Consider the following 20580-nt stretch of genomic DNA (forward strand, 5'->3'; position numbering starts at 1 on the left):
ATAGGATGAAACTCAGTATTTCTACACTCTGGTAGTTGGTTATTTGGAGTTGAAAGGATTTTAAGAATAAAACTGACTGCCAGTTGAGAAAACAGAAAATAGCCCAGCAAGCATGTGGTTCAAAGTGAAGAGCCAGCTGAAGCAAATCTCGGGCTACTCCAGGAGGCCACAGGAATCCACCTTCAGCCATAGAAAATGGTAGCATTTATCCTCACATAACAATGTGGGTATTCTGTGCAGTGCAGGAGGTTAGAGCCCTCTCTTTATGTTCCTCAATACAGTCATTCTTCAGACTCAAGGTCAGAGTGTCAGAGTCTCCATGAGTAGGAGAGACGAATGGTATCTAACCCTGTGGTATCTGAGCCATTGTTCCAGTTGGTACAGGTATAGCTGTGGCTGGACAGGGTCTTTGAGAGAACTAGAGAATCTTTTTTCTTTTGCCCTTCCTTCCTTCCTTCCTTCCTTCCTTCCTTCCTTCCTTCCTTCCTTCCTTCCTTCCTTCCTTCCTTCTTCTTTCTGTCTATTTCTGTCTATCTGTCTGCTTTTTGCTTTGTTTTGTTTTTGCATTTACTTTTTGAAGCCAAGTTTTACTTTAGCCCAGGATAGCCTGGAACTCCCTATGTAGCCCAGATTGCCCTAGAGGTCAAAGAAATCAACCACTGAAACGGGTTAAGAAACGACAGCGGTCACAGAGTAGTCAGGGTGTGCTTACAGCTGTTCTGGCTGATGTGTGCATGTTCCAGAAGCCAGAGGGGAGCTGGGGCATGGGAAGCAGAGAAGGCTCAAGATGGTTCTAAAATTCAAAGTGGACTCTGGAGAGGAAAAAAAGCCATTTTAGAGATTTAAAAGACGTTGGGAGAGATCTGTAGTGGAGAATTATACACCACAGGACAAGTGTTTAATGTACTTAAAGATCTAGCAGTACAAAGCACTTAACTAGGAACCAAGAGCAGAGGGAGCGATGGAGCAGCCTTAACTTCAAATGTAAGTGGAGTCCTGACAGGTGTGTGTATGGGGAGCTGAAAATTTCCCAAACTGACAAGAGCTATAGCCCCAGAGATTTAAGAAGCCCAACAAACACAGCAAGGCCTGTCAAAGATTGCTTAAGACTAGGAATGAGGACAGTCCCAACAGCCAAAAAGCAGGCTTTGCTTTGTTAACCCACAAAGGTCTTCTTTAAATGATGGGACAATGTCTTTGAGTTCTTTGTATTATAGGCACACAAAAGAATTTATGTCCAGAAAAACTACAGTCAAAAAAAAAAAATACAAAAGCAGATAAGTAGAAGGGAACGGTGCCGGGTGAGCCTGTGGGGATGGAGGAAGAGAGGCATTTTTTATTTTTCAAAATCATATCTTCCCTATTTACACCTCTACAAGCTTGTTTGGCCAAATTAACTATTTATTTTGGACTTTAGAAACTTGGAAGAGAAGAAATGGAAAAACTAATATCTATACACTGCATATGAAGGTTGTTATTTTTATGAAGTTCTAATATAAGTTAAAACATACGCTATAATATTAAGACAGTTGCTAAAATAATATAAAAGAGAACAATGAAAAATACTTAATCTAGCCAAAGACTATTACAAAAATTTTTACAGTTCTTGGAATTAATTCCTATCTGATGTAAAGATGGTAGAGACACTCTTCCACTCAGGAAATCACACATTTCACAAGCAACCATACCACAATAATATATACAACTAAATCAAAAGACAGACAATCCACACAAAAGATAAAGGTAAACTATAAGCTGCCTCACAAAGGTATAAAAGAATGTAAAAAGGAAAATAACAACATCATTTAAAAGGAAATCATCAGGGGCTACATTGATATCAACAGAGTAACTTTCAGAGTCTAGACATCTACCAAGGACAAAGAATGCACGTTAATATCGATAAAGAGCTAGTTCATGAAGAAGTGTAGTAATACTGAACACTTTTGCACCTCAAAACTAAGCTTAAAGACACATTACTGAATGACAAAGATAAACAACCACATCACCCACCAAAGATTTCAATGTCGTTGTCTCATAATTTGCCAGAAATAGTAGGTGCATGAGAGCTAGAATGGAAAGTTTAACAACCTTATGAGTCATCCATCCAAGCAGCACTGTCCCCGCGTTCACCAAAACCTCACAGAACCTCACACCCAGCTGCAGCGGCCACATGCATACGTTTTGGAATGCACACAATACTTTCATGAAAATCATCTATAATCTGAGACATAAAACAAGCCTCAGGAGAATTAAAACATATTCAAGCTACATAGGTATGCTATCTGACCATGTGGATTTAAATGGAAAGCTAATGACATGAAGATATTTGGAAAAATTCCCAAATATTTTTAAAGATAAAATTTATGTGTCAAAGATAGTAAACGTAAAACTTTGAAGCACTTTAGCCAAGAATAAAAGATGTATCAAAATTTGGGGTCTACAACAAATGTAGTTAGAAGTAAATTTAGTGCTAAACTCCCTGTGTGAACAAAGCTATCTCCATTAAAACTGGAAAGACCCGGAAAGCACAGGAGGTGCTCCACAGACAACTAATATGCATCTGAAGCCAAAGCCAATGAGACCGGGAATGGGAAAGGAGAGAGGAAGAGAGCCCAGCCTGAAACTTGGTCTTAGAGATTACAGATAAGCCTTTGGGAAGGTCACCGCAAAATAACATGGGAGGCACAAGCAGTAATGACTTTCAGATTCTACTACCCACCCATCAAGAGAAAGCTGTAAAGAGTGCCCTGCCAAAAAACACACTTCATGTGAGCCTTTGAAAGCACAAGGGCTACCAAAATCTACTGGAGAAGAAATCTATCTATCTATCTACCCATCCATTGATCTATCTTTCTATTTATCTATCTATTTTCTTTTTATCTATCTATTTATCTATCTATCCATTTTCTTTTTATCTATCTATCTATCTATCCATCCATCCATCCATATCTCTGTATCTCTGCACTTACCTGTCATCTATCTATCAGTCTACCCACTATCATCTAACTCTTGAGACATTTCCATCTTATTGTTCAAGTGAAGCTGACATTTAAACAAAATTTTATTTTAATGCCTATTTATTTATTTCCATATGTATAGGGCATACATGGCAAAGCCCACGTGTGGAGGTCAGAGGGTAACTTGTATGAGTCAGTCCTCGACTTCCATCTACCATGTGGGTTCTGGGGTTTGAACTCAGTTCATCAAGCTTGGCGGTGAACATTTAGTGGCTGAGCTGTGCCTAAAGCTGATACTTTGAACACTATGTGAGGAAATGGGCTGAGGAGACAGGTCAGTGAATACAGTAAAAGCCATGATGGTAAGTGTAAAAGCAGGGTCTCACAGCAGTGTGAGCAGGGCCTCCCAGTTAACAGACGGTGGATTTTATATTCAGGGCTCATGGATACCAAGCTCACGGTTTCCTCTGTCCCACCTACCACTCAGTATCACTGAACTGACGAACAGTCCTTTTCATCTGGAAGCAGCTTTTACTCCAGGACTGCACTAGACGGTCAGCCACACCATGCCGTGGTGAATACCCTTTGTATATGGGGCTGCATTTGGGCGCATACATATCACAAGACGATTCAATAGAAACCATAACTTTAAAACCTTTCCATGTGTTCATTTGGGCAAGTAAAGAGTAACCGTGGTTAAATTACAGTACGGTCTCTTTTCTGTAAGTTACAATTTAGGATCAGTGAACTCTGAAACAGACCCGTATGGTTATTAGTTTTCAAGCATGAGTTAACTACAGTAGGAATGATTAGCCAACTACTAAGCGAGTCCAAGTGGAAGGAGCCAGCTCGGTGCAGCCACACGGGCCTATGTAAATCATGGTTCTGCTTTTCTTATGGGGGGGGGGATTACTTAATCGTTGTAAGCTTCAGTCATATCATCTGCGTGAGTGGAGGGCTCAATGCTACATTAAAAATAAGCGCAAGGATGAAGGCTCATGTGGGTGATTCGGCCAATCTCACGGCAGGTGGAAAGGACAGCAAACACAAAGAACAGGCGCTAGCTTGCACTGTTGCTAGTGTGGGTGCTAGGCTAGACTCAACTCTTGAAACGCAGATCCCATTGCTAATAAGCAAAAGCTGTTCTTGAGGAAAATGGGCATAGTTAAAATAATTGCACCTGAAAACAAAGACAGAAAGAGGGAAGAGAAAAATATTAGCTGGGAACCACGTGGAGATTTAGAAATAGACAGAGGGGAGGGATCACATTCCACACGTTCCTTCCTGTCCACCTCTTCCTGTCTACTCTTTACCAGCCCTCTGTGCTCATCTTATTTCTGACTCTGTTCTTGTGCCACAGACTCAATTTCTTGCTTCCTTCGTTGCTAATGTTCGAAGGAGGAGGACTGGAGTTCGAATGCATTTGGAATTATGCAAATGAATCACTGAAGCGTCCCGTTGTGCTCTTTCCCCACAGAATGCTGGATTTGCTTATTAATCATGAAGAGGTAATTATTCACTTCCACACAAAAATTTGTTCTCTTCCATTTTTCTGGCAGCATGGGCTCAGCCAGGCAATGTGGGACTATAGGACTGTTCTCTACTATAAGAAAAATAATAACGTAAACAAGGTAATTGGTGCCAGTTGGCTTTAGATTACTGCACTAGAGTAGCGGGTGTTGAAAATGGAAAAAATTAGGGTGCACTGCCCCCCTGCCATGTTCCACATCTGTCCTGACAGGCAGGAAGGAGGGTCCAACATCGAGAGTTCTTTTCAGCTTTAAGAGAAGTCAGAGACTTGGCTACAAAAACTCTCAAGTGGTAGGTGTCTTCAAATATTTGCTTGGGCATGCTAAATGTATCTGAGAGTTGGATCCAGCCTTTTGGCCTTCAGGTTTCCATGAACCCCACTGTAGTTGGATAGCTATTATAAGGGAGGCCTCCCTTGTGTATAGTCTTATGATAGGAAAATGCGTTCATAGGAGGGAACAAGGGAGAAGAGAGGACCCAAACAGCCATTTCTAGTCTTTTGATTATTCACAGTAAGTATGCTCTCTCTTCATTTGTCAGGAAACAGAACATCATACCTCAGCTACACAACCAAACTATTTCTGCAAAATACAAGTCTCTCTCTCTCTCTCTCTCTCTCTCTCTCTCTCTCATAAACTAACTTCTGTCTTTCAGCGAAGGAAGACTATGCAGTGTCTAGTGTGATCCGGTTATCGTGGACGACATAAAGACAGCCAAGATACGGCAGATACTGTTTTGATCATTTCTGTCCATTTGTCTTTTTATACCCAAAGGAAAGGTATTTTAAGAATCACTGTTACTTGTTTCAAATCTTTTCTCTTTACCCGTCTTTTCTTCCATACTTGGCATTAGAAAGGCTTTGAAGGTCAGAGAGAGGAAGGCTTTAATGGTAACAGATGAGTTCTGACAGTCAAGAACTTTTAAGTGGAAAGCCTTGCCCAGCAGCAAACAGATGCTGTGATGGACAGCAGCTGGACTGGGCTCCCAGTCTCTGCATCTGTCTGACGTAAGCACTCCTCTATTATCAAGTAGCTAGGCCTTGGGAGTATAATATACATCAGCTGAGGTGACTTTTTAATTAAAAATTCTTAACATTCTTTCTTTCAGATAAACACAATATTTTGATGTCATTCTGAAATATTTGCCTTTATTCAGTTAGGGCAGATTCCTCATTAAATGCTTTTGATATTTTTAATAATATGGCCTGGGTTATTTTATTCCATTTACAACTTACTGCAGTGATTAAAGCAGGTTGCCTTACTCTCTTTAAGCACATTATTTTATGCATAATAGGGTAATTACATTAAATGAGTACGCTATCAGTGGACTTCTTGGATGAGTGAATTTTCTTGGGCTAAACAAATGCCAGAGTGTATATTACACTGTTCTGTCTTGGCACATTAGGCTAGAATTTAATTACGTTGAGTAAAAACTTATAACAGAATCTCACCATGTAACTTTTCTATATTTTTTTGTGTAAGTGAATGCTGTCCTGATTAACCGTTCACCCCCATAAACAAGACCACATAATTAAATCAAACTCTACCAAGAGTCAGATCCAGTGCCGGCAATTTCGGGAAGAAGCAATTGTACCCCGTGAGTAGGGAGGAGGATCCCAGACTTAGGGAAGCTGAGTGTTTTCAGAGGGCAAGGAAAACTGGGTCTTCCTTGAAGTTTTGTACAAATTACTCTCTCCTGTTCTTGGTTTGGTCTCATCTTTTTTGACCCTGCTGGTTCTGCTTTGTCTACGGGCTTTTGCTTCTATATTGTATTAATTCGCCAGCCCCATGCCCCAACTCGCCCTGGCAAATGTTTGTGTACTATGCTGTTTGTTCCCAGGTCTCAGAAATGTGTAAACACAGCGGCAATGAATGGAGTGAGGAGAGCAGGTGTCCTGAATGCTGCAGCTGTGGCTTCTGGTGCCAGCCATCAGCAGCATTCTTAGGCTCTTTTTTTTTTTGTATTTTTTATTAGGTATTTTCTTCATTTACATTTCAAATGCTATCCCAAAAGTCCCCCAGACCTTCCCCCAACACTCCTTTACCCACCCACTCCCACTTCTTGGCCCTGGAGTTTCCCCATACTGAGGCATATAAAGTTTGTAAGACCTAGGGGCCTGTCTTCCCAATGATGGCTGACTAGGCCATCTTCTGCTACATATGCAGCTAGAGGCACAAGCTCTGGGGGTACTGATTAGTTCATATTGTTGTTCCTCCTATAGGGTTGCAGACACCTTTAGCTCCTTGGGTTCTTTCTCTTGCTCCTCCATTGGGGGCCCTGTGTTCCATCCAATAGCTGACTGTGAGCATCCACTTCTGTGTTTGCCAGGCTCCGGCATAGCCTCACAGGAGACAGCTATATCAGGGTCCTTAGACTCTTTAAAGATTTAGTTTTGCTCACTACTCTCCTCATGGAGACCCATTTTATTCTCATTCAGTTTCATTGGATTTTTGGACAAAGCCTAAAGCCAGTTCCTGGGCAGCAAATATACGTGTGCTCAGGAGTTTCCAGCCATGGACGGCTCAGCTCTCTGGGATTGCTGAGGTCTTTCCCAGTCCTGGAATGCACTAGGTACTCTTGGCTAAGAAGTACCTTCCTAGGATGTGGCAGAAATGGAGAGCCCCAGATGTGCTCCAGAAACCTGGCTCCTGCATTCTGTCTCAGCAGTCACCTGCTGGGATTGTGAGTGAGCCATGGTTTCCATCCCAAAGCAGCCACTCTCCAAGCACAGAGCCAGCACTGGTATCATCAGTATCCAACAAGGAGCCTAGCGTGCAGAAGTGTCCACCATAAAATGTATGGGAATTGCACAGTAATAAGTCATTACCATGCATACGGCCACTTCCTGAGTTTTTTACATCTGCAATCACTGGTCAGCAGCCCCCAGTGCCCTTATGTTGCAGCTAAAGAAAGAGACAATATACCCCAGGTCACATGGAGAGCACACCAAAACCAAATTTAAGCGCAGGTTGACTTGTTTGCTTCAAAGAAACAAAACATCTTGGCCCAAGTATGTTCTGCACATCTTGTTTGGAGACGGGGCTTCTGTCTCCTGGGCCCTTCTGGATCGTATGGTATAGGGGAAGATGGGGAAGTCTAGTCTTCATTAGTGGTCTCAAAGGATGCCTCTTAGAATAACAGGAAGTCCATAGAAGGAGTTGAACTCCAAGGACTCCCAAGTGGGACCGTGGATAGGGTAGGTTACCTCCAATGACAGTCTACCACAGGCATGACCCCATGGGTGGGTAGAACATGATCTCATTTAGAGATGTTGGACCAGACCTGAGAAGGAAGAAAATTTATCTAGACAAGGTGGATATGACTTTAATTATTTGGCTCACTCTTACATCAGGTATTGTCACAGGATCTTGATTATCACACTAAAGAAAATATAGCTTGAGATTCAGTCTCTTGCTGTCCATTTAAAGGGATGCAGCCAGAGGACATCACAAGGGAACCCAGTTTCAGGTTTCTTGAAAAATTCCAAGTTGTAAAATTATAACTGCTGCAGGCAATAGTGTTTATAATTATGCCTTATAGTTAATGCTCTCAAGTAATACTTTAGGTTCACACCTCAGTCTGCAGCTTTCTAAGTGAAAGACTTCATACTAAAGATGGCAAAATACCAGGGTCAGGTCATGAATCACAGGATTAATGACATCCCACTACGAAAATTTGAAAGGCTAAGGTTAAAGGAAAACTCACAAGGAAATTAGTCATATCTGGTGGATTAAACTTTGCATTGGAAAATCAGGCTTCATACAGTAAACACAGTTTGTATAATTAAAATGCTAATCCTTTCTGAGAATGTAATTTTTAGTGTTTGTCACTAAAATGTTATTGAACTATGGGACGATAGAAGGCCAATCCAACTTTTTTCTGAATAATCTCCATTGTGTTTAATCTAATTTAAGCAGGTTGGCAGACTGAAAGGGTAGTTGATGGTGAACACTCACTCTGAGCCGCTCTTCTGAGCTAAGGCTTCAGCATGCCTGTGTTTAACACAGCTTGTAGTGACAACTGTCCTGCAAGGTCTGAGCTCCAGTGCCAGGAAGCAGGTAGGGTCATGGGCAGATGGGACTTATTTCATCCACACAGACCTCTAGGGAGGCAAGCTGACACTGGCAGGCATAGACCAGCAGCCACAGACCATAGGCACAGACACACATATGGTCCAGTGTATAGATACACACAAAGTAAGTACACAGGAGAAGGCTAAGGTTAAGACACTGGTGTCTGACCTGGAGTCTATAATATCTATAGAAGCACAGAAAAGTAGCATTCTGACAGAAATGTGCTATCTAGCAGACTGCATGGCTATTTACTTTTGGGTAATGAAGACTTTCAGAGGCAGCCATTTTGTGCTGACACAGGCTCCTGGATGTTCAGCATTGGCCATTTTGGTCCATGATGGGCACCTATAACAACACAAACACAATATCCAAACATAAACTGGCCCTTAAGGGCCCCTGTTACTGACAGGTATCTAAACTTCAGGCCAACAAGCAGCCTGCCCAAGCAGGGGCTTGCTTAAAAGCACTCACCAAAGGAATGAAGACAGGCTATAGAAACTGTCAAGCATCCCATGTTCAATGAGCACCAGGGCTGTGGTGCACATCTGAACCTGAACCTACCAGGTCTCAGGAGGGACTTATAAACCTGGCTGCTTCCTGCTGATAAAGAGAGGCCTTACAGCAACCATTCAAATTCCTTTTACTTATATTTATGTCTAGATGCCTTCAGGAGAGTATTGTCTGGTGTTCCAATTATTTCAATATTTCAAGTCCAAGTGGTTTGGGGGCTTATTTACCAATTAATTAAAATGCCATTTTTTTCTATTCTTGCCAATAAGAGAGTTGGACAGATCCGTATTGTCTATAAGTGGGGAAACCTATTGTCTGGGTGTGGGAGAGAGAAGGCTGGTATCTCTTGGTGATCCCATATCCTATGGGGGTCCTAGAAGGGCAGTTGGTGGTTCCTATGCCTGGAGACATCCACTAGAGGCTCTTAGAACTACATAACCAGATCCTCTATGTGGGTCCTCCTGAACAAACCAAGCCTAAATGACAGTAGTGTTGTACATGGACAGAAAATATAACTAACTGTTTTAATGCAACTATGGACAGAGGGCACCTTCCTTAGCCTGGGTCCTGCAGCTGACATAAAGAAAGTAAACATTTCCAGATTTCACTAGGAAACTTAGCACCTGCAAGGTGAGAGAGGGATACTTCAGATGGAGGCTTCGCGAGCAGTGAATCCTCTGGCTGAGAATGTAGCCAGGTGGGACCCTTCTCCCACTCATTCAGTCAATATCCTCATCTGTTACTTAAGGACTGGGATGGTCTTGTTTTATAAAATTTCATTCCAAGTGTCTAAGTAGGAGTGAAGCAATCGTTGCTGGTTTCACTCTAAAAAGGACAAATGTAACCAAATAAACCATATTTTGGCTTTCTTGCTGTTTCATTAGCATATGTCAGACACATTCTGACAATCCAATTATAGTGAGCAAAACATATCTTAGGGCAAACAAATCCTTAGCTTTTTTTGTAGCTTTATGTAGATTTGCTCTCTATTTTGTTGAAATTAAAATTGAACATGACATATTTTATGAAAAAAGTAAGAAATGGGTTCCTGTATGTGAATGTCAAGTTTCATCTTTATCAAATCAAGTTTTAAAATCATGTTCATTCTGTTGAGCATCCCCAAATTACAAAGGCCTCCGACTCTAATTGACTTTTTGCCGAACATGATGGAATAATTAGAATGCTGCTGCTTCCTGTAGAAAACACTCACGGTGGGCAGTTACTGAGAGAGGCCACACATCTCCCTCTGGAGAGAAAGACCACCCAGGACTTTTGCTCCCATCTCCATGAGGGTGAGTCTCAAATACACAACCTGACCCTCAGCAATAAGCGCCTCAATTACTTTGTAACCTCTAGTTATATGACTAATGTATGCCCTTGGCAGGAAATATTTTCTAAAGAAGCAGAAAGATCTGTAGCACCAGAATCAAGAGTTGAGACAATCATTGCAAACACTCAGGTGTGTGAGTTTCATTTACATATTTTCCAAGGACCAAATTCTTACTGTGTACAGAATTTTAACATGCTATTTTAAAAATGTGACATATACACTTTCTTCTATTAAAATGTCATTTTGACAGCTATGTAATATTCTGTTGAACACATTTATCCTAATATAATCATTTTCCTAATTGGAAGTGTGTTTTGTCTGTTTCATTTCATAATAGGCAATAAATGTATATCTTGATATAGAATGATTTGTGGGTATGTGTAGGTCTATTTTACAACAGATATACAATACATTTTCTATGTTTAGTTTGAACAAATTACCAAAATAATTTTGATCATTTTTAATATGAGCAGAGGTAGAAGTTTTATTATATTTTTGTCAGTTATAACAGCTAGTGTGTATGTATATGTCTATGTGTAGTGTCATGTATATATGCTTGTATATGTGTGTATGTATAGTGTATATGTGTGTATCTAGGTGTGTATATCTCTGTGTGTCTATGTGTAGTGTCCATGTATATGTGCTTGTATATGTGTGTGTATCTGTATCTGTGTGTGCGATTGTGTGTACCTTTCTGTGTGTGTGTGTCTCTCTCTGTGCATTTGTGTATGTATGTATCTTTGTCTGTCTGTCTCTCTCTCTCTTTGTGTATGTGTCTGTGTGCATATATGTGTGCACTCCTCCCCGCCCCCCTCCCCGTGTATGTATGGAGGTCAGAGGTCAACGTAAGAAGAACTGGGAAAAGTAAGATCATGAAAACTTTTCTGTGACATTATTCAAGACAACTGTCTGCATTTCCTTTTATGTGTAAAAGGTTAAACAAGGGGGGGGGGAGCACTGTACACAGGGACATATTTTTTAAAAAAGGAGGTCCTGAAGAATTCTAGTTTCTTCAGTGAGATATCTTGAAGGCCTTTCCAACAAACCCAGATGCGCACTAATAAAAAACAACCTAAGGTCCTCCAAGTCTTGTCTGATTCTCCTGCACTTGTGACCCTTGCCTAGAGCCCCACCATCCAGCAAGCAATAGAGGTCTGAGCAACACAGTGCCCTCTGCCTCAGGTTTATGAAAACCTTCTTTGCAGTCACACAGTGGCTTCTTGGCTCAAGGACTCTTCTGTTCTTGATTGTCTTATTGAAAAGAGCATTGCTTTTTTTTTTTTAACTGCATATTATGCCCTGAGAGAAATATACTGGTCACTGTAATACGGAAAGAGAGAAAGAGAGAGAGAGAGAGAGAGAGAGAGGGAGAGAGAGAGAGAGAGAGAGAGAGAGAGAGTCCAGTAGCTTCCTCGCTTGGTGGGCCCTGCATGGCCGTGCAGGCGTGTCTCCTGCAGTAACCTACATGTTGTTCTTCCTACATGCAACCCTGTGCTCACCTCAGGCTTTTCTGACCCTTTACCTCCTTCCGTGCAGTCCGCTGATTTTATGATTAAGACTGTTGCAAAGTTCATCCTTTAGAGCCATTTCCTAATACTCTAGTTAGCAATTACACTGTAGTCGGGGTACCTGAAAGGTTCTTCTCAGTCTCTTGTTTCCTTAGGATATACTTGGCAATGGTGTTACCCTACCAAAATACACACATTTGTTAGAGATTGCCTATTTATATCTATTCTACATAGAGTGCTACTCTTAGCTTCCTGAAGAACATAGTTGATTCTCTTCCAAATTGATTCTTTCTGAAAACAGTTAAGTGGTTGGCCATTGACATTCTACTGATGAGATCTCACTCAGCTTGCCTTTCAAAGGCCTGCCCAGTGTAGGCTACTCTGTGCCACCACATCCTACCCTTCTCAGTTCTACCTTCTTCCAAATCCTTCCTGGCTCTTCAGCAAGACCTTAATGGCTTATGCTTTCTACTATCTCCATCTCTTCTTTAATCAGTTAAGTGGAAGCCCAAACATAGTCTACTTTCTGAACAAACCCATGCCAGCATCTTCCTGTATTTAAAACTGCTTCCTATTCTTGCTTATAATGGATAAATTTTAATAAAATTAATGGATAAAGCCTTCATTAATGCTTATGTATTTATATGTGCTTTCGATATTTGGATGATATTATTAATATCTTGTCAAATATTATTTCAATATTATGTCAATACTATTTCAATGTCTTGCAAATAACTGATGCAAATTGAGCAAGCTCACATCCAAATGCACTAATTACCCTTCTGCATGGAGTTTCCTTCCTACATGTGAGACAGCTCTTCCCTCACTGGCACTAGGCTGTGGCTAGAATGAGGATTAACCGATGAGCATACATAGAGATTCTAAACAAACCAGCAAAGAAATGTACAGAATATGTTATTTTTACAATTTGCAAATTCTTTCATGTTTATTATCAACTCCTGACACTAGCTTATTTAATCCTTATAAATAACATGTGAACACTTAGTAGAATTTTTATTGTTATTAATGTAAGGCAAAACAAAATAAAACAAAACAAAAGACAAAAGCAAATTAAACTTCAGTGGTTCCTCCTGAAAAGTCAGAGGAATAAAATGTTTTTCCTGTTTATTTCTGAGTCTACATAAAATAATGGACAATTGATTGGATGATGTGAGCAAAGACTCATGACTGAGGGCTAACAACAAGAAATATGGGGGATAATTAAAGTTAGACCAGCAATTATGTTAAGAATGCAAATGTGCATGTCCCCCCTCATCCTAGAGTATTTCAAATAATTTTGGCTGAAATTATTGGTAAAAGTTCCAACACTTGTTCCACAGTATACTAGACAGAAGAAGCTCACAGGCTGACTGATAAATGCCACCAGTCATAAAGATTTCCAAGTCTCAAGTCCTTGTGCTTTCAAAATATAATTTTGTGCATTTCCTTATTAATTTCTGTTGATTTTTATTTTCATGTTTTGAAAAGTACTTGCCAGTTTTAGACCTTAAAAGCCAAAAGCTCTGGGTAAGGCAGAATGCGACATCAACAGAATTTATTTCCCTCAAGCAAACCTACTGATTTCTACTCAATAGAATATCTACACGGGGCATTAAAGCTGTGTTAATGTATACTTAGCATTCTTTATTTTGATAGGGGGAAATAAACAAAAGAAGTGCTACCTCAAGCAAAAGCTGGAAAATTCATGTATATAAAATTATATTAAAATTTCAAATGTCATCCAGGTATGGTAGTACAAGCCTTTAATCCCAGCATTTGGAAGGTAAAAGCAGGCAGATCTCTCGAGTTCAAGGCTAGGCTGGTCTACATATTAAGTTCCAAGACAGCCAGAGCCATGTAGAGAAATCCTGCCTCAACAAACAAACAAACAAGTAAAAATGAAAAAAGTCAAATGTGTACATGAAGTAATTTTCTTTTTGAGCATGGTTTAAATGAAGAGAAATGATTTATAACACAAGAAAGACCCTCACTCTTTCTTTATTGAGCAGACTTCATTTACTTGAACAGTAGGCAGAGTTATGGCTGTTTCTGTAGATTGAGGTATGTTTGTGCAGAAGAAAAAAGATTGCATTATTAAGGGAAAAAAATCCCACAAAGCCTGGAAAGGACATCCTGTTCCAGGTTTCCACTGAAGTTAGATCAAAATCAATTCAATTTGGCATTTAGTGAGGGCCATAGCCTTTGGGGCCTGCACCGGACAGAGGGGTAGGTTTAAAATGACCAGGATGCAAGCTGTGACTCTTTCAAGGACTTAATAGTCCAAGAGATGAGATAAGACACCTGTACAATTCACCGTAATGGTTTATAGAGGTGTATAGAGGTGCTAAAAAACACGACAGAGATAAAACTGGACAGTAAGGTTTATGCTGGCCGATGGACTAGGGCAAGGTTTAATAAACAAGGTGGTATAGGAAGAGCATCTAGAAGGGCAGGCAAGATCTGTGTTTTATGTCTATATGTGTGTATGTGTATACGTGTGAATCATGTGTGCATATGTGTTGTGAATATATGCATGTGTGTGGATATATGTGTATTATGTATAAGTATATGTGTGTGTTATATCTATGTATGTGTTATGTGACTGTACTTTTGCTATGTATATTTGCTATGTGTGTGTTAGTCGTGTGTTATGTGTTTGTTATACTTGTGTATATATGTGGGTATATGGTGTGTGTGTGTGTGTGTGTATGGTGTATGGGGTTTGTGTGTATGTGTTTGTGTGTATGGTGTATGGGGTGTGTGGTATGGTATGAGGTGTGTGTGTGTATGTTTGTGTATTGAACACTAATGGGATAAACATTTGGACAGTTTAAAGTTTGGGGTTATTTAAACCACACTGCCATACAGATTACTGTGTGCTTACCATATGGTGGTACTTTCATATTTCCCGGATAGAAAATAAAATGGAATCTGGGCTTGGTGTCTCATATCTGTAACCCTAGCACTTGGAGGTGGAGGTAGAAAGGACAGTAGTTCAAGGCCAGCCTTGGCTAAATAGAAAATATCAGACTAGCATGGGTTCCATAGCACTGTCTGAAAACTACAAGCAAACAAGTAAATAAAGAAGTAGGGTTGGGTGTCGAAACAAATAGTTATGGGGTCCCAATAAACATGATCATGTAACTGTTGCAGACACAGTTTTAGTGATTCATGTGTCCTCTTGGGACGTAAAAAGAAGTGGTTTGTGACACTGTAAATACTTAAACATACAGGAGTCTGGGGAGATGGCCGAGCACTTAAAATGCTGTCACAAACAACACACTCACTCAAGCTCATGAAAAGAGTAGGAGAGGAAAACCCAAACAAACCAACCAACCAAACAAACAAAAATGGAGTAATCAGATCAAGAACACAGGAACATTTACTGCTTCTCAGTGGCCAGACAGAGACCTGAGGGTTGGCACTCAGGGAGAAGGGGCCTGTGGGTAGCCATCACTTAGGAAGTGGGAATGTTTGCATTCTGAATGACAATCCCAGACTTACTGGGTATGTGTTAGACCAACCACTGATAGATTGTGATACTATTGTTTGTTTGTTTGTTTGTTTGTTTGTTTGTTTTTAAAATGTCACAGACTGGATGTTAGAAAATGTTATCTCATTGGTATTTTAAAAGTTTTCCGATCTTATCTTTTGTTTAGAAGACATTACACAGCAGTTGTGAGGAGCCGCCCTCACATTTGCCATTACAAGATGGCGCTGACAGCTGTGTTCTAAGTGGTAAACATAATCTGCACACGTGCAGGGGCAGTTTTCCCGCCATGTGTTCTGCCTTTCCCGTGATGACAACTGGGCCGATGGGCTGCAGCCAATCAGGGAGTGACACGTCCTAGGCGGAGGATAATTCTCCTTAAAAGGGACGGGGTTTCGCCATTCTCTCTCTTGCTTTCTTGTTCTTGTTCTTTTTCTTGCTTTCTTGTTCTTGTTCTTGCTTTCTTGCTCTCTTGCTCTCTTGCTCTCTTGCTTTCTTGTTCTTGTTCTTTTTCTCTCTCTTGCTCTTGCTCTCTTGCTCTCTTGCTCTCTTGCTCTCTGGCTCCTGAAGATGTAAGCGATAAAGCTTTGCCGCAGAAGATTTCGGTTTGTTGCGTCTTTCCTGGCCGGTCTCGCGAACGCGTGTAAGAAGCAGTCAACTTGTCAATAGCAAATGTCATTAGGTTTTGTAGTTTACTGGAGTCAGACACATTTCTTGCTAACTTTTACTAAGAGTTGAACAGTTTTATTCTTTCTGTGCTATCTTCCTAAATTGTAACATAATTATTTTTATCTGTGTGAATGTTTTACCTGGTTGTATGTCTGTGTGGCACATGAATGCTTGCTGGTACCCAGTGAAGTCAGAAGAGGGCCTGGCATCCCTGGGAACTGGGTTGTGAGTCGCCATGTGGCTACTGGGAACCAAGCCTAGGTCCTCTCCCAAAGCAGCCAATGTTTTTAACTGCTGAACCACCTGTCCACCTTTCTATTAGTTTCAGCTTGTTATTAAAAAATACATTAAAAGCAAACTACAATAAAACAAATTTCATTGTATGTATTTATTTTGCATATTTATCTACCTTGCAAAATTCCTTTGGTACTTCTAATAGAATTCACTTGAATCTTTTGATTTCATTGTTGTCTCCACTGGATAGTTATGTAACAGGTTTTTTTCCCTCCTCCTCCTCCTCCTCCTCTTCCTCCTCTTTTTGAGTTCAGGTCTGGCATTGTATTTTCTTATCTTATCACTTAAGATTATCTAAAAACATGTTAGATAATAGAAATGAAAGCAGACATACACGTCTCATTCCAAGTCCTGTGGTGATGGTTTCCCTTAGACCCCACTGCTGCTGACAGTTGACATCAAACCCTGGATCCCTCACTCTTGCTCCTTCTACCTCTAGGCAGCCCCATCTATGGAGCCATGTACTGTGGACCCTTGCAGGCCCCAGGCGGCTTCTCTTCTTGTCCTTGCTGTGGTCGGTTTGTCAACTCTAGTCAGTTTTCTAAGTCTTCTCTTTCCAGCTGTCTGCCTAGCACTGCCCCGTGACCGTGTTTACGGAGGCTGGAGTCGTCCACACCTTCTGGTACCCTTCCATGTCTCTCCTTCTCTGAGCTCTTTCCAAAGTTAGTTTGTTAAAATTCACTACAGTTTTCATCTTCCTTTTAAAACCACTAGCAGCCCCTCAACCTTTCGAATAAAATGCACACACCTAAGCAGGGCACGCCTTTCATATTCTGTACCCAGTTTCCCCATACTCTTGCCTCCTGCTCTGGCTCCCATTGCACTCTATAATGCTGCCGCTAGGTTCAGAATTTCCCAAACACATGCCTGGTTCTGTGTGGTTGTTCCTGCTCAGCTTTCCCACCCAGTACATGTCTATGGATTTCTGCTTACACCCAAAGTTTCTCCTCAGGAACCCAGACCTGTCAGCCCACTGCTAGTGAAATCCTGTCATTGTCTTACTGGGAGTGTGTCCGGGTGGGTAGGTAGCTTTGTGTCTTTTCACCTCCGCACCTACAGTGTGGAACTCCTTGTGACAAAGCTGAGGAGACAGTTGGAAAGAAGAGAATGACAGGAGAGGGAAGGGCAGAGACAGAGAGGCAAGGAGGGAGAAGGATAGGCCCTACTAAATACTTCACATTAATATGATTATATAAGAACCATTTAGTCCTGAAATAAAGCTAACGAGGTTGTAATATGCTGAGGTGATGAAGGGTAAACTAAACAAAATTGACTTTTAATGTTAAAAAAATTAAAATTATAGAGCAGATTTTCATGTCCAAAACAAAATCATTATGTTATATGCCAGCAACCTTATTTCCAGTAGAAAGTGGTATATCGAGAAGGAAAATTTAGAAGCTAAAGGAAAACATGAAAAATGAGCAGCATGACTTATGCTTTGTAAACATTTTTAAAAATATGAAACGCTACACAGGAGCAGCTCTCCGGTGTGAGCGAAGTTGGGCAAACAGCAGATGACCGGCTTTCTTACACAGTTTTCTTGTATTGCAGCACCAGCTTGCATGTTAAGATGTGTTTTAAACTTAGCAACTATAATGTGTACTCCTAGGTTTTTTTTTTCTTCATCTTGGCATATTTATGTTTACAAGCTTGTATTTTAATGATGCTGAGATAATTAAGCCCAGATCTCAGTAATGATTTACATGGAGATGGCTGTTCCCTCCTGCAGCTTTAGTACCATTCTCAGCCTCTCCACCACCGGGAGCTGAGTATCCTGGACCATGGTGGTCGTGGAGCAGATGAGAAATGCAGAGAGCATCACAAAGCCAGCTCAGAGTGCTATGGGGATGCTCTTGATATGTCTACACCTCATATTCTATTGCTGCAAGCTATGGCCAGCAGACATTGGCACTGAGCTTTGAGGTGGGCAGGAAAGTGACTTGGGACTTACTTAGATCCTGGAGCAAGATTTTCAAATTCAAGAACTACTTGTTACTAATTAGGTGATTCATCTCTCAGTGACTGGATTTACACACCTGTAAAATGTAGGAGACTCTATATCTGTCTGAGAAGACCATTCATGGTTAGACACAAAGGTTTCTATGCCCCTAAGTACTACATAAGCATATTATTAATGAATCAGGATGTGTGCCGATAGGAAACAGTGAAGAGGCAGGAAAATGCTATGTCTAAGTGAGTGTTTTATTCTGTGAGCTTCCCTAGTGTGTGTTTCAAATGTATTGAATGGACAGACACCTCATTCTAGAAGAAAACTGGCCATAAGAATCAGTTATAACAAAGTAGATGAGAATGCAATCTTTAATCTCCAATGAAAAAATAAGAGAAGAATCTGTCTACAATTAATTCCTAAAATTCAGATTTTGTACAATGGCTCTTTCTCTTAAGATGGCCTCACATTGGTATGCTTCAGTACTTTGCAAAATTTACTTTGATGTCACCTTTTGAAGTTTTTTTGGGCAAAAAAGAAATCCGTCTTAGAATTTTAAAAAGAAAAATGTCAAAGCTCTGCCAAGGGTGTAATCTGAGACAGCCGGGGTTGGCTTACGAATTTTGGGATTTTCTGGTCTTTCAACCTGGGAGATCTTATCTCTTTAATTCCAGGGTGTGATGTTCATGAGGAACAAAGAATGAGGCCAACTTGGACTGGCATGTCCAGCTGTATGCAAGCACAAGAGAGAGACTAAGATTGCTTATAGCCTATAACGAAGCTAAAGCTGGGCCAGACCATTACAGTGAGACATTTGTTTTGGGTCATGGTGGGCTTATGAAGGATTTGGTCATGTCAACCAACCACTAAATGAAGTACTCCCTTCCTACAAAGTACCTGTGTGGCAGACTCCACGGGTCCTTGAAGTGTCCATCTTTAAGACTTGTTTTGGTATATAAACCAGGTAGTTGAAGGACAAATGGATCTAAGACACTTCATACAACACTGTGCCTATGAGATGCTGAGAGAATACACTTTCTGTGGTGGTTTGAACACCCACAGACTTATATATTTGAATTCTTTGTCACCAGGGAGTGGGACTACTTGAGAAGTTTAGGTATGGTCTTGTTAGAATAGGTGTGGCCTGGTTGGAAGAAGTGTGTCAACAGAGGTGGGCTTTGAAGTTTTAAAAGCCCAAGCCAGGCCCTCAGAGACGAGTCTGTGCAGGTGAGAGTGCGGACTACAGAAGCTACACAGCTTCTAGGACAGGCCCAGTTTCGGGCCTTCATCTTCAGCCAGGAGGCAGGTCCCAATGCCATATATCTGTGCACCTTCCCTGCAAGAGGAGAGCTTGCCTGCAGAGAGTACTCTGACCACTGAGACTCAGGAGAGAGCTAGACTCCCAGGTCTGCTGACAGAGGCTAACAGAATCACAGGAGGAACAAGCTCCAACCAGAGACAACTATAACAACTAACTCCAGAGATTATCAGATGGCGAAAGGCAAACTTAAGAATCTTACTAACAGAAACCAAGACCACTCACCATCATCAGAACCCAGCACTCCCACCTCAGCCAGTCCTGGATACCCCAACACACGAGAAAAGCAAGACTCAGATTTAAAATCATATCTCATGTTGCTGGTATAGAACATCAAGAAGGACTTTAATAACTCACTTAAAGAAATACAGGAGAACATTGCTAAAGAGGTAGAAATCCTTAAAGAAATACAGGAAAACACAACCAAACAGGTGATGGAATTGAACAAAACCATACAATACCTAAAAAGGGAAGTAGAAACAATAAAGAAAACCCAAAGTGAGACAACGCTGGAGATAGAAACCCTAGGAAAGAAATATAGAACCATAGATGTGAGCATCAGCAAAAAAATACAAGAGATGGATGAGAGAACCTCAGGTGCAGAAGATTCCATAGAGAACATGGGAACAACAATCAAAGAAATTGCAAAATGCAAAAAACTCAAAACATCCAGGAAATCCAGGACACAATGAGAAGTCCAAACCTAAGGATAATAGGTATAGATGAGAATGAATTTTCAACTTAAAGGGCTAGTAAATATCTTCAACAAAATTATAGAAGAAAACATCCCTAACCTAAAAAGAGAGATGCCCATGATCATACAAGAAGCCTACAGAACTCCAAATAGACTGGACCAGAAAAGAAACTCCTCCCGACACATAATAATCAGAACAACAAATGCACTAAATAAAGATAGAATATTAAAAGCAGTAAGGGAAAAAGGTCAAGTAACA

General features: G+C 40.8%; 1 protein-coding gene across 1 annotated transcript in view; it reads right to left on the minus strand.

Moving 5' to 3' along the window:
- The window catches only part of Pacrg (PARK2 co-regulated), a 437183-nt gene that overhangs the window by 228873 nt on the left and 187730 nt on the right, over positions 1 to 20580 (minus strand). The gene's annotated exons all lie outside the window — the stretch shown is intronic.

This window comes from Mus musculus, chromosome 17, assembly GCF_000001635.26.
Source record: "Mus musculus strain C57BL/6J chromosome 17, GRCm38.p6 C57BL/6J".
Taxonomy (NCBI): domain Eukaryota; kingdom Metazoa; phylum Chordata; class Mammalia; order Rodentia; family Muridae; genus Mus; species Mus musculus.